The sequence below is a fragment of the Netta rufina genome (genome assembly GCF_964035555.1).
Source record: "Netta rufina genome assembly, chromosome: W".
In the NCBI taxonomy this organism is placed as follows: Eukaryota; Metazoa; Chordata; class Aves; order Anseriformes; family Anatidae; genus Netta; species Netta rufina.
In genome coordinates this window covers 8,957,203-8,971,075 of record NC_140139.1, presented here as the reverse complement: position 1 = coordinate 8,971,075, position 13,873 = coordinate 8,957,203, and positions in this window count along the sequence as shown.

Here is a 13,873-nt window from a genome sequence, read left to right as displayed (position 1 = left end):
GGATGCACAAGAAGTTGGGAGCCAGGACAGCTAACCTCAACTGACCAAAGGGGATATTCCATACCATATGACATAAAGCTCAGTAATAAAAGAGGGGGGGAAAGAAGGAGAAAATTTGGAGGGGGGGACACGACACGACAGGACACATTCAGAATTATAATTATGGCATTTGTTTTCCTAATGAAAAGCCAAGGTATACAACATGCACTGCCTTCCACTTTTCCACGGAGTCAGTCACTTCATTACAGAAAGCAATGAGATTGGACAGGCATGATTTGCCCTTGCTAAACCCATGTTGGCTGTTCCCAATCACTTTCTTGTCTTTCATCTCTTTAGAAATGGCTTCTAAGAGTATTTGCTTCCTGGGGAATGAGGATAAGGCTGAGTAGCCCGTAGTTGTCTGGATCCTTCCTCTTGAAGATAGACCTGACATCTGCCTTTTTCCAGCCACCAGGAACTTCCCCCAATTGACACTACCTTTCAAAGATGATAGACAGTGGCCTCCCAGTGACATTGGCCAGCTCCTTCAGCAACCTCAGATGCATCCCATCTGGTCCCATGGACTTGTATATGTCCAATTGCCTTAAGTGCTCCCTAACTCTCTCTACTGTGTTACTATTTCATTTCCCAAAACTGTGCTAACAGATTCAGGGACCTGAGAGCAGAATTTACCTGTAAAAAAAACGAAGAAAAAAATGCATTGAGTAATGACTTTTCTGATGTCCTTGATCACTAGGTCCCCTGCCTCACTGAGTAATGGGCCCACACTCTCTTAAATATTCCTTTTGCTGCCAACATACTATAGAAGCTCTTCTTGTTGCCCTTCACATTCCTCACTACTTTTCTGTATTCCAAGGTAGTTGTGTAGTCATAACAAGGAGAAATGCTAAGTAGATAAGTGGACAGTAGAAGGCCTCACTGTTCCCAAATAAGGTGGAAGCTTGAGAAAAACAGGATGAGCAGTGTGGGAACAGTAAAACAAAGATCACAAGTTCTCAAAACATAAGAAAGGAGAAATTAAAGGGTTGAAAAAAATAAAAATTGTACATATATGGTATAGAGGAGCGTCGAGTAGCTTGTGAACCTGTAGTACTCAGCCAATGAGGAAACAGGGGAGGTGATCAGGTGTTGGGTAATAGGGAATAAAAGGTTATGATTTGTTTACTATAATGCACTCCTAATTGACAGGATGCCCGCCATTGCAATCGTGAATAAAATAGCTTCACAGAAGATCCTGTCTGAAGAAAATTATTTGAGATTTTTCTCACGCTCCCAGGTAGCTTGTCTTTGCTTCCACCTTCTATGTACTTCCTTTCTGTATTTGATCTCTATCAGGAGCTTCATGTTCATCCATTCTGCCATGCTTTCTCAGCTTACTGCACATTGGAATGGACCATTTTTGTGCTCTGAGGAGGATGTCCTTGACGACTACAGCTCTACTTGGCTCCTCTGCCCTCCAGGGCAGTTTCTCTCATGATCCTCCCAAGTAGGTCCCTGAATAGGCTAAAGTCTTCTCTTCTGAAGTCCAGGGTTGTAATTCTGCTGTTTGTCTTGCTCACTCCTATCAGGTTCTTAGAAACCACAGTCTCATGGTCATTGTGGTCAAGGCTGCCCTTGACCTTTACATTTTCCAGCAGTTTTCCCCTGTTTGCGACTAGTAGGTCCAACACAGTATTTCCCTTAGTTGGTTCATTGATCATCTGAATCAATAAATTGTCTTCAATACATTCCAGAAATATTCTAAATTGCTTATGCCCAGATATATTGCCATTCCAGTAGATACTGGGGTGGTTGAAATCACCTATGAATACCAGGGCCTGTGACTGTGAGGCTTTACCTAGCCGTGTAAAGAAGGTTTCATCTGCCTTCTCTTCTTAAGCAGAAGGCCTGTAGAAGACACCTACTACAATAGCTGTGCTGTTCTGGCTTCTAATCCTTATCTACAAGCTCTCAACTTTTTTGTGCCCCAAAGGCACAGCTCTATGCATTGAAGCCTTCCCTTTACAGGAGGGATGAGGAAGGAAGACCCTCATCACATCTTGACCTATCCTTCCTGAAGAACCTGTATCCCTTCATTGCAATGCTCCAGTCATGAGAGCTATCCCACCATGTTGCTGGAATTCCAATGAGCTTATAGTTCTACAACTGTATCTGTCTGTCACAAACGCTATGTCTCTCTCTTATTCTCTGTGATACATGCTCAGCCTTTCTACTGGCCAGACCTGAAAATGGGAACAGCAGTAGCCATATCCATCAGACTGGGACAGACAAATCTGGGTCCATAAGCACACCAGACTGGGCTTCTGCAGTCTGGAAGGAGGAATAACTGGGCCTTGGAGTCTGTTGGATTGGGGGCTTTCATAACATCCTTAACACTTAACAATTATTTGAATGACTATTATCTATCTTATTATTCAGTAAGTCTTTCCCTCCCCAATGCAAATGAAAAGCTAAACCCAAGGGGGAGTATAGGGATCCTGTCCAGGAGACTATTGTACATCAAGGAGTTAATGATACACATCACAGTTAAACTGAATAGTCTGTACTCTTGATACAGATAGATCTCTTGGCCTGAATAATATTGATATCATGTAAGGAACCTTGTATTATATGTCCTGCCTAGTAAGGGATTTTTGTACTATATGTTCTGCTTATTTAAGCACTAATAAGCTAAAACAAAGGGAGCAGTGGAAGGATTGCAAGATGTGGTCAACTGACCTTGGAGATAAGAAGGAAAGGGAAAATAAGAAGAAAATGAAACAGCCTGCGTAACTCAACTGAAGTTGGCACATCAGTGAAACACCATTTAAGGAAGAGAGCAAAAACCAAGCTCAGGGCTAATCAACAGGCAAAGTAAAGAAGTTCACATGTGAACATCCTTTATGAATAAAGTTGTTTTCTTGTAAGAAAATTAAATAATAGCTCAGTCAAAGAGGAGAAGGTTCCTTCCATAGACAGAATCTGCATGGCCTGCTGTGGGAAAGCTATCTAGGCTCTGTCTGATACTGCATGAACATGGAATTCCCAGCATCTGAAGGGGCATAAGATTTACTCGCTATTTATGTTCCTTTTCTTATTCTCTATTATTAAAACAGACACTTTATTAAGCCATTTGTTGTCAGGCCTTTCTCATTGAGATCTAGAAATATCCCTGTACCATCTCTCTCTCACCTCAACCCAACATGGGGTTTTTATGTTCGATTTTTTTCTTTTCTTCTCATTAAACTGCCTTTACCTTAACACACAAGGTTGTCCATCTTATTTTTTCCCCGTCCTACTGAGGAGGGGGAGTAAGAGTGACCAGGGATAAGGGGTGAGTATCCGGCAGTCAACCAGGGTAAACCCACCACAGAAGGGCAGGTTTAAGCAGCACTGCTGATACTGGGTAAGGTCCCCCTTTTTATGCAAGACTGACCTGTTCTGGCTGTTGACGTGCTCCCTTTGACTCTGAAGACACAGCCCACCCCAAGTCCCTTACACCTACATTAGTAGTTGCTGCCTTGCTCAAAGACTTCTAATGTAACAAGATATAGCTAAAACAAAAAGAGAAAATTACAAACTTTCTTCCCATAATCAAAAAGTAAAGAAAAATACGCAGCTGATTTATAAACCTCCAGCAGCCCCAATAGTGTACCAGTAATGATGTTACTGATTGGCTGATCCCGTGTGTAAGGCGCCACGAGGCAGTGAATGGAGGTATGATTGGCTGGTGGTTTCCTATTCCTGCAGATGTGGACGCTTTCTTTTATTTGCCCCACCCCTTCAGTACTGAGTGGATCATGGTATGATGATACTATTTCCGGGTGTTGGTGAGGCTGCGGATGTCTGTGTCTGGAAGTGGTCAGAATCAGAATGAATTGGAGGCGGAATTGTTGGTGTTGAAAATAATAGCTATTTTTGGCCTTTTTCTTTCTCTGGAGCTTTTTCCATCTGGATATAAAGAGAAACGGTTTGGGGACTACAGGTGAGGTAGACGGGCAGTGATTAGTATTAGCTGGCAAAGGCAGATGATTGTTTTATACTGACAGGGGAGTGTCTGGCTCACGTATGTGCGCCGGAGCGTGAATTAGTGAATGTGAAGAGGGTGGGTGTATCAGTGGACTGAGGTGGTTTATTGTCGATTTGATTAGCTGGCGGTAGGGGGAGTGGGCCGTGTCTTTTACCCGTGATCCAGACGTGTTTTGGGAAGTAACATAGAGGTGTCTCGGGTAGGGAGTAGGGTTGTATCTCCCTCTCTGGTATTCTCCCCTTGCACCTTGTATCCCTTCAAGTAGCCGTGAGGTCCTCTTTACTGAGTCTGCCTTGTTTTTTTTTGTGTGTGTTTTCCTTTCCTTCCTTTCCTTCCTTTCCTTCCTTTCCTTCCTTTCCTTCCTTTCCTTCCTTTCCTTTCTCTCAGTTTTCTGTAGTACTTTATTCCTTCTATTTGGTGTTTCCAGGGGTTTTTACCATCCTCTCGCTTGCACTTCTGCTGGGCCCAAATGAAACTTCAGCCTGAGTAGTTGCATGGGAAGGGAGTGATGCTCTGCAGGCGGTCTTTCATAAGCACGTGTGTATTTCTTGGGGGAAAAGGTAAAAGGACAAGTCAATGGGGACAGTGCTCTGAGGTTTCTCTTCCATGCTTGTAGTGTCTGACTTGCATGGGGAATGAACGCACCTTTTATAGGCAGTTTTTGGGCATGAGCAACACCTAAATTTCACCATGTTAGTATGGCTTTGTAGGTAGTATAACATGCATAATGACATAGCAGTACATACGCTGAAAAATATCTGGGTGCCATGGAGTGAGAAGTTTGAATGATTTCATTTTGACAGCATCATATGAATGAGAGGCTTGCAACACTGAGATCTCTCCATTCAGCCAATGATGCTGAAGTGATAGAAATTAAGTAGGAATATTTCTTTAGATAATGGAGGATGTGATTTTTGTAAAAAGTAACTGAAGGTTAGCACGTAATTCCTAGAAAGCAGCAGATACTTTATTTATACTCTTTGACTGTATGCTTGAGTTATTGTTTAGGCTTCCTCTTGGTAGATTAAAAGTTCTTGTTGCAATATGCAGTTGTCATGTTCAAACCATTAGTTGTCTTGCAAATCCAAAGCCAGAAGGGAGTATTCAATACCATTTAACACAAACAAAAGGTCGGAGGGGGAGAACACACTAGTGAAATGAAACTGGTATTTCATCTCTGATTTAGAACTTTTTGAGCAAGTCACGCTTATAAAAAACAATTGAGATAACGTATGCACAAAATACCCCAAACCTGTAGTATTTGCTTGCTTTACAGATGATGATAGCTATGTGAAATATAGTGCTGAATATGTTACAGTTCCATTTAGTAATTCTGCAAGGATAAACCATAGATACAACCCTGAATTTCTAGAGATATACATGAAATTTGAACATTCAAGTTGATCTAAAACAGCTATGACTTGAATATGCTGAGGTATACTGAATACTCAAAAACAGGTGGAGAAATGAGTAGTCTTTCTCCCTCCAAAAATTAGTTTCACTTTTTGGAATTTTTAATAAAAAAGATCTTTAGGTGACACTTTAGGAAGAACTATTTTTTTTTTTTTTCAATAGTCATTATTCAGTTGCTCATAAATAGTTCATGTTGTGGAGGATAACATTTACTCACATGGAAAAGTGTTTATATATGCTATCAGCATAGAAGTCTTACACAAATTATAGATGTTTCTTATAAATATGTACTATCTGTCATGTTGACATGACTAGCTATTAGTTTTTCTTCATTGATGCTAATGAGGTCAAGCTGGTAATCATGTTGATGATGATGTATTTTGTAAACTTATAAATAACAAAGCAAAGGTCATGTAGACTTTTTTTTTTTGTTTAATTAAAACATTTGAACTGAGGAAAAAACACTTAACACTTTTGTGTAACTGCTAAAAACATGGTTTTAAAAAATGTTTGACCTTTGAAAAAATGAAAAATGTTTGATTCTTTGGTACACGTTAAAATGTCTGGAATTGTATTGGTATAATGATTTATAACAAGCTTTTAATGCTTTGAGCCACATGATCAGAAGATAAATTTTTGAAATTAACTCAAATTTAAATGAGTTTGTGTCCTGGTTTTGCCTGGGAGGGAGTTTTTTTTTTTCATTACACAGAGTTGAAGATTTTTTTATCTTTTTGTGCTACCCCGCCAGCAAAGATGCTGGGGATGCACAAGAAGCCGGGAGGGGACACAACCAGGACAGCTGACCCAAACTGGCTAAAGGGGTATTCTATATCATATGATGTCATGCTGAACAATAAAACTGGGGTGGCTGGCTGGGATGGGGTGAGTGGGGGCTGCTGCTTTGGCATGGAATGGGCATCGGTCAGCAGGTGGTGAGCAATTGCACAGTGCATTACTTGCTTTGTATATTTTTTTATCATCATTATTATTATTTCTCTTCCTTTCCTGCCCTATTATATTTTCTTTATATCAATCCACACATTTTTTAAAAAACTTTTTTTCCCCTCTCTTTCTCTCCCTCATCCCATTGTGTGTGGGTGGTGGTGGTGGTGGTGAAGTGAATGGCTGTGTGGTGCTTAGCTGCCTATCAGGTTAAACTGCAACACTTTCTGAGAAGTTCAAAAGCAAATACGCATAGTAAGTCTCAAATGTAATGCAGTCTTATTTGTTTGAATCCATTATGTGGATGCAGCTTGGAAGTTAAAACTCATGTTGAAAACTGATGTAGTTTCTGTGCAGGTGGCACAAGTGATATTTGTTATTTAAGAAGTCCTGAATTCAAGAATGGAATCTAAGAACTTCACTTCCAATTTTCTATTAATGCCTAGCAAATATTGTGCTTTCATATAACAGACTAGAAAAACACGTTGGATCTTGCTAAAGACTAACTCATATAAAGGCTATAATACTGATTTTTGAAGCTCAAGTAATAAAGGTAGTGGCCAAAAATGTGCCCACGTGCCTGGCAACAGGATGAGGGGGAATGGGCTAAAGTTGTGCCAGGGGTGTTTTAGGTTGGATGTTAGGAAGAACTTCTTTACCAAAAGGGTTGTTAGGCATTGGAATGGGATGCCCAGGGAAGTGGTGGAGTCACCATCCCTGGAGGGGATGACATTTAGATGTTGAACTTAGCGATATGGTTTAGTGGAGGACTTGTTAGTGTTAGGTCAGAGGTTGGACTTAATGATCTTGAGGTCTCTTCCAACCCAGACAATTCTGTGATTCTGTGAAAATTAGCAAGTACCAGTGTTCAGTGTCTGTCTTATGTTCTATTTGAAGTTACAACAGGAAACACTTTAATTGTCAAGGCCTATCAGAATGCAGGAGTTAAATGTTTTAGGCTCTTAATGTATGTCATGCTTTCAAGTGTGATACCATGACTGAGAGGTGGTGCACAACAGGGTTGGAGATAAGTGATCTAGAAGACAAAAATCATAAGTGGATGGGCATGCACCCTGATATCAGATAGCTTTGGTTGCTTCAGACAGCAGTGTTCTTTTAATAAAAAAAAATAATTCACAAAAAGATTTTTTTTATTTTTTCCCTTAAACGTGCTCTTTGTGGCTAGCAGACTATGCTGCTGTTTTTTACTAGCAAGTTGGTCTCACAGAGACTATTTGCAGTACTTACCAGATGGTGATAAAACATTGGAAGCTTCCTGAGCCAGATAGAAATCTCTTGCTCTTCATTGGACAGTCTGTGCTATCAGGAGCAAATTGAGCAGTGCAGAGCAGAGTTTCCTCTGATTCCTGGGCAAATGGTAACTAACTCTCTCTGACACTGAGGAGAAAAGTTGTGCATGTTAAACTATGCATAAAACCACATTAAGCAGATATTGCAAATGTACTGTTGCAAGCTTGAGCGTCAGGTGCTGAAAGTCACTAGCTGTTGCTTTGCTTTATTTCTCAGATGTGAAATAAAAGTCCCAAGAGTGCCTCTTGCTTAGTATTGTAGGTAACATGAAGATGGCACACGTATTCAGTTTTTGGATGGATGGAGGAAGTGAGTTAAATGGTGGTTAAAATAATTTGTGGAAGTTGTAGTTTATGCTGAGTCTGTATAAACCCTTAGAGCTGTTGATATATCTAACTTTGTTTTGAGGCACACACATACCCCAGTTCTCTCAGCCTCTCCTCATACAAGAGAGATTCCAGTCCCTTAGTCATTTTCGTGGCCCTGCACTAGACTCTATCCAGTATGTCCATGTCTCTCTTGTACTGGGGAGCCCAGAACTGGACACAGGATGCCAGGTGTGGCCTCACTAGAGCCGAGTAGAGGGGAAGGATCACCTCCCTTGACCTGTTGGTAATACTTTGTTTGCCTAATGCAGCCCAGGATAGAATTAGCCTTCTTTGCTGCAAGGCTACATTGCTAGCTTGTGTTCAGCTTGGTGTCTGAGGATCCCTAGGGCCTTTTCTAAAAAGCTGTTTTTCAGCTGGGTGGCCCCCAGCATGTACAACAACTGGAGTTGTTCCTTCCCAGGTGCAGGACTCTGCACTTCCCCTTGTTGAACTTGATGAGGTTCCTGTTAGACCATTTTTCCAGCCTGTGCAGGCCATTCTGGATGACAGCATGACCCTCTGTTGAATCAGCCACTCCTTCCAGTTTCTGTCATGTGCAGACTTGCCGTGGGTATACTCTACCTCATCATCAAGATAATTAATGAAGATGTTGAACAGAATTTGGACCCAGTATTGACCCCTGGGGTACACCACTAGATACTGGACTTAACTAGACTTTGTGCCACTGATCACCACCCTTTGGCTTCAGCCCTTCAGCCAGTCTTCAGTCCACCTCACTATCTGCTCATCTTGCTCATGCATCCATAGCTTGTCCATGTGGATCTTATGGGTCCAGTTTCCAATACCTTCCTGAAGTCTGGGTAGAGAATATCTGCTATTCTCCCCTCATCCATCAGGCTGGTAATTTCATTGTACAAGCTTATCAGGTTGGTCAGGCAAGCTGACTGGTGAATCCATGCTGACTGCTCCTGATGATTTTCTTGTCCTTCATGTGTCTTTCTGAGATTAGCTGCTCCATCAATCGAGTGTACGGAAGGCAGCTTCCTGAGTCAGCTGGTTAGTGAGCCTACCAGAGGAGGTGCCCTGCTAGACCTGCTCTTCATGAACAGAGAAGGACTGGTGGGAGATGTGGTGAGTTGGGAGCTGTCTTGGGCAGAGTGACCATGAAATGGTAGAGTTCTCTATTCTTGGTGGAGTCAGGAGGGGGGTAAAAGTAAAATTGCTACCTTAGATTTCCTGAAGGCAGACTTCAAAAAAAAAAAAAAAAGACTGTCAAAATTATTTTTTCATCATTATTTTTTCTCACCCAAAATTATTTTTTCATTAATCTGGGTAATACTTGTTGTAATACCGTTGATATGGTATTATTATGGTGTTCTGTTGTTTCCCCTAGCAGAATGGGTCTCCGCAGCATCCAGAATTCATTCAAAGTGTTGATTCTTATTTAAAGCAGCAAGAATTTAATGGTACCCATATATGAGCTCAAGCTGGGTGCCTGGAAGGTGGGAACATGATCATAACTTTCCTTGGGTTCTTGTAACCATGCAATCTTCATTTCATCAGCTATAGTCCACTCAGTTCTTGAAATATGTGTTATTTTCTTTCAGATTGGCAGTTGCTTGTTGCAGGGCAGGATGGCTACTGTTTTTTCCTGGGACAGGCTCTCATCTGGTGCCTTCCTTGGCCAGCACATGCCACCCAGACCCCAACACAATGCCACTAAAAGGTGCTCAATCACCACTACATACCAGGTTTGGGTTGCACAGAGCTCATACTGTGGCCTAAGGCTTCCCTAAATTTATTTTTCTAATGTCAAACAGTAGCTACTCAAGTTCCTTACATACCAGTAGCTTGTTTCCCTTTCAGCATATAGTAGCCATAGCAGTGATAACAGATAATATTATATAGCAATTAACATCATACAATTCAACTCATGGGCTATTCTCACCCAAAATTAAATCCCCTTGATTTTTTTTTTTTTGATCCCCTGTTTAAACAGTATATACCCCGATCTGACGAGTGCAATTGCCACGGGCCTCCTTCCTCTTTCCAAAATTGTGTCCCATTACGAACATCACTCAAATTACTAACCCACCACTTGGGTTGAACCAGGCCAGCTACCCAGGGCCAACTTTCAGTTCCCCCCGGTCCGCCACAAACCCAGCAGTTACTGTGAGAAACACTCCGTAGCCAATAACTTAGGCTCAGGCGAGGATCTCAGTGAAGTAGTAATTTATTCGCGATTGCAATGGCGGGCGCCCCACAAGCAGGAGAGAGCGCCCCTACTAGTTCCAAAACACAGTTTATATACCTTTTGATGGCAGGACCCTCCCCTGTTTCCTCACTGAGTGGGTAATCCAGATTCACAATCTATCTGATGCTTCACAAACAATGCATGGCCTTCAGTCGCCGGCCTGTTAAATTTCAAATTTCTTTTGACATTTTTACTGCTTGAAGTGGTAATGTTTCTTCACTTATCTGACTTGACTTGACACCGTGATTTTCACCTAATTGTCCTAAGGAGTCTGGTTGTCTGCATTTTACAAGGTCGCCTGCTAAACTTTCTTATCACTGTAAGCATATCTCAGTACCACATTCCCTCCTTCTAAACAATGTAACTCTGCAAAAACAACATTTCTATTCCCACATTACTAAGGTTAAAGGCCTTGTCCACTTCCTCCCCCAGAGTGAAAAAGTTATTCCTCCATTCTTGCCCATGGCTCAATTGCCCCTGTAAAAACAATACCAGGAAGTATAGCATTTCTTATCCTTTTACGCCATCCAATCCTGAGGGTGTGGGAAACGCCTTCAATGAAGGGGTTGGGCCCGATTTCAGAGTTGGTTTGGGCTTGTGTTACCATTCAGCCTGTAGGGGTGATCCAGCTCCTAGAAAACTAATCACAACTGTGTGTGTGCGTGTGTGTGTGTGTGTGTGTGTGTATATATAAGGTGGTTCTTATGTTACTTTTCTCAGGACGACCTAACCTTAGTGCAGGAGAAGTCTGGTCGAGGCCCTCTGTGTTGGGTCTGTCTGAGCTGGAGTCACCTTTTCCCTGCAGCAGCCCACACAGTGCTGTGCTCTGCACTCGTAGCTGGAACAGCACTGGTATTACTCCAGTGTTGTGTCTATTGCTGCAGAGTGTTGGCACAGCATCAGGACTCCCTCCAAGCCCCCAAGAGCCAGCAGGCTGGGGGTGGGCAAGTGATGGGGAGGAGACATTGCCAGGGCAGCTGACCTAAACCAACCAAAGGGATATTCCATAACACCTGATGTCACACTCAGCAATAAAAAGGAGGGCTCTCATGGGGGAGGGGGCTGTCCTCCTGAACAACCACTACGCGTTTTGAGGCCCTGCTTCCCAGGACGTGGCCGAACATCGCTCGTTGATGGGAAGTAGAGAATAACTTTTTTTTTTCCCTTTCTCTCTGTGCTTCCGCGCGGCCTTATTGTTTCTTTTGTTTCTTTTTTCTCCCCATTCCCTTTCCCTTTAATTAAACCTTTCTCATCTCAAACCTCGAGTTCTCTGTGTTGTATTTTCTCCCCCTTCCTCTTTGAGGAGAGGGGGAGTGAGAGAGTGGTTGTGGTGGAGCTCGGCTGCCCACCTGAGTAAAACCACCACACCCTCTCACTCGGCGGTCAATACCCATAGGGGTTGGCTCCCTCGGTAGACCATACACACCGCAGTGGAAGGTCCTGCCCCAGTCTTGCCTTCTCCCTTTCCTCCCTTCAGACTTGTCCTCTTTATCTGGTGCCCTTAATTTGTGCAGAGCCTCGTTGCCAGAATATTAGTTGTTCTTTAGCCTTAGTTTCAGTTCCCCAGGAGTGGACTCCACCCTCCAAGCTTTGGTAGTTACTGGTCCCTTTACTCTGGATGCGTGGGTCCAACCCCTTTCTGCTGTTCTCACAGCTGTTTCAGTAGTAAAACAAGGTACAGTCTCTCCCATTGGGGGTTCAATGGTTCTTCCCTCCAGGTTTTTATTAAGACCTTGTCTCCTGGTTGTATCTTATGAATAGCAAACCCCAGTGGGGCGTTTTGTGCTAAAATTCCCTTTTCCCTTAGTTGTTGTAGTTGTTTCCCTGTCATGATCACATATTTCTTGCTTTCATAATTCTCTATCAATGAATAATCCAATGGCATTCCTTGGGAATACGGCATTCCATATAATATCTCATAAGGTGAGATACCCGTTTCACTATGGGGCATAGTCCTAATATTCAATAATGCCAATGGCAAACATTTTATCCAAGACAGTTGGGTTTCAATCATTAATTTAGCCAATTGTTGTTTAATCATTTGATTCATTCTCTCAACTCATCCTGACCTTTGTGGATGCCATCGAGTATGGTATTACCATTTAATGCCTAGGGCAGTGGTTAAGTCCCGTAACACCTTAGATGTGAAGTGTGTCCCCTGGTCAGAGTACCAGTGGACCTGCTAGGGTAGAAGTTCTAGGTCCCTGTCATTCCTGCCTGCAGCCCTAGACAATTTCTTTCTGATATCAGGGGCCAATTGCCCTAGAAAGAGGCTAGCCAATTGCCTCTGTTTGTATTCTGAAGCCAGGTCCAAATTCGTTTTGTTTTCTTTTCCATTGCATTTCAAAGTTGGTCCAGAAATTCCATAGAGGTTTCTTTTGGACCTTGTTGGAACAGATTCTCAACTTAACCAGATTTTGGTATTTACCGTTCATTATTTCCGGGGTGATTATGGTCTCAGTGGGGGGTCAATCAGGGGAATGCAATCGTCAACTGAGCAATCGTCAACCCTGAGCGGTCCCGTTGGCAATCTGAGCTCACTCATAAACTCAGGCTGTTTTAAGAGTTAGCTGCTTTTCTGTTTCCATGACAACTCTCTCAGACCTATCATGGTCCCTCTGCCCCAGAGGGCTCACACCCGTGATTTTGAGATCTCAGCTTCTTGTTGAGGCGGAACTATTAACATTCCTACATCCTCTTTCCCTGCTCATTCAACTTCAAGCAGCTCTGTATTGTGGTTTGACCCAGCCGGCAGCTAAACAGCCGTTCGCCCACCCTCCCCCCTCCCTCCCTGGGATATGGGGAGAGAAACGGGAAAGTGAAGCCTGTGACTTGAGATAAAGACAGCCTACTAAGACAGGAAAATAATAACAATAATGACGATAATAGTACTACTACTAATAATGTGTACGAAATAAGGGATGCACAATGCAATTGCTCACCGCCCGCTGACCGATGCCCAGCCTAACCCTGAGCAGTCTGGCCCTCCTCCTCCTCCCTGGCTAGCCACCCCTATATATTGTTTAGCATGACGTCAGATGGTATGGAATACCCCTTTGGCCAGTTTGAGTCAGCTGTCCTGGGTCTTTCCCCTCCCAGCTCTTGCTGCACCCCCAGCCTGCCCACTGTCAGGACAGAGTGAGAAGCTGAAAAGTCCTTGGCTTGGTGTAAGCACTGCTCTGCAACAATTAAAACATCAGCATGTTATCAGCACTTCTTTTGGCACTAAGCCAAAACATAGCACCCTACCAGCTACTAGGAAGAAAATTAACTCTGTCCTAACTGAAACCAGGACACTGTTAAATACTACATGCCACACCTTTAATACCTTCAACAACCCTTTTAACACTTCCTTTATCTTTCTTCAGCCTGTACTTTTCTCATGCCAACACCAAAGGCTCAGTCAGCGGCCAACTTAAGTCCACTCCTTTTCCCTCTAAGATGCTGAAACAACATATCAGTATACTACATTTCATCCTATTTACCTTCTCTCCTCAAAAACAACATCAATTGCAAAATAGCGTTTGTACTGGTTTCAGTTAGAACAGAATTAATTTTCTTCCTAGTAGCTGGTGGAATGCTGTGTTTTGGCTTAGGATGAGAAGAGTGCTG